Raw genomic sequence first — 1,115 nt, forward strand, 5'->3', positions numbered from 1 at the left:
TGGCAGGGGGTTGGACTGGATGGCCCTAGTGGTCTCTTCCAACTCTATGATTCTATGATTCTATGATTCTATGAACATTAGGAGGAACCTCCTGACAGTAAAGGATGTTCGATAGTGGAACACACTCCCTCAAATGGAGAGTGGTGAAATCTCCCTCCTTGGAGGTCTTTAAACAGAGGCTGGATGGCCATCTGTCAGGGATGCTTTGACTGAGAGCTCCTGCATAGCAGAAGAGGGTTGGACTGGATGTCCCTTGGGGCCTCTTCAATGCTATGATTCTATGTAAAAAGAAAAAAAAGCAAATTTCCACATAAATATGCTCATGATCAAAGGAGAAGGCACTGCATTTTATTCCCGTAGTGATGTGCTACTATGATTTAAGTGAGTTTAATATGGAAAAACTGTATAAGAGCAAAATATCTGTTTATTTCTCCTGGGCTGAGAAACTCCCTGTGTGTTTTGCCCTAATGTATGATAGATGACATAAACATCTGAATATATATGGACTGCAGAAGCACTTCTAAAGCACCCAATGGTGGGTATGCATATGTTGTTGTTGTTACATTTATTTATAGAGCGCCATAGGCTTTACACAGCGCTTTACAGAGCAGAGCATATGTGGAGACCTTAGCTGTAGGTGTCACTTTGGAAGCAAAACACAAGGCTTTGTAATGGGCAGAGAGCACTAATATGTAGACTCCAGAATAACTCAGGTGTCTCATTGTCTCCAAACATCCCTCCAACACTTCAGTCTTTGGGGTGACAACACTCCCAGTGGCCTGAAAGATATGCACTCTGCACTGGCTCAGAGGCACTCTCTTCTTCCTGCTTTCCAGGTGCCTGAAGGGTTGCATCTGTCAGTGCAAAGAGAATCTGGAAGGAGTTCAAGTCCCCTTCCCTTCAAAGAAGGGAAGATGTGCCAAGTCCCCTTGCAATCTGAGCGCTGGGGAAGCGGCGTGGGATGCTCCAGGAGAGGGCCTGGGGTCGACCCATCCTTCCAGCTTCTTCTCAGGTAAACCTTTCCTCAGGTGAACATTCAAACCTTCAGGTGTGTTGGGGCGCCCCCTGGCGGCCAAAGGCGGCACTGCACTTGGTTCAGCCAAGACTTCCTTACT

Source organism: Sceloporus occidentalis, unplaced genomic scaffold (genome assembly GCF_023333645.1).
Source record: "Sceloporus occidentalis isolate IW3139 unplaced genomic scaffold, rSceOcc1.0.p SCAF_1, whole genome shotgun sequence".
Lineage (NCBI taxonomy): Eukaryota > Metazoa > Chordata > Lepidosauria > Squamata > Phrynosomatidae > Sceloporus > Sceloporus occidentalis.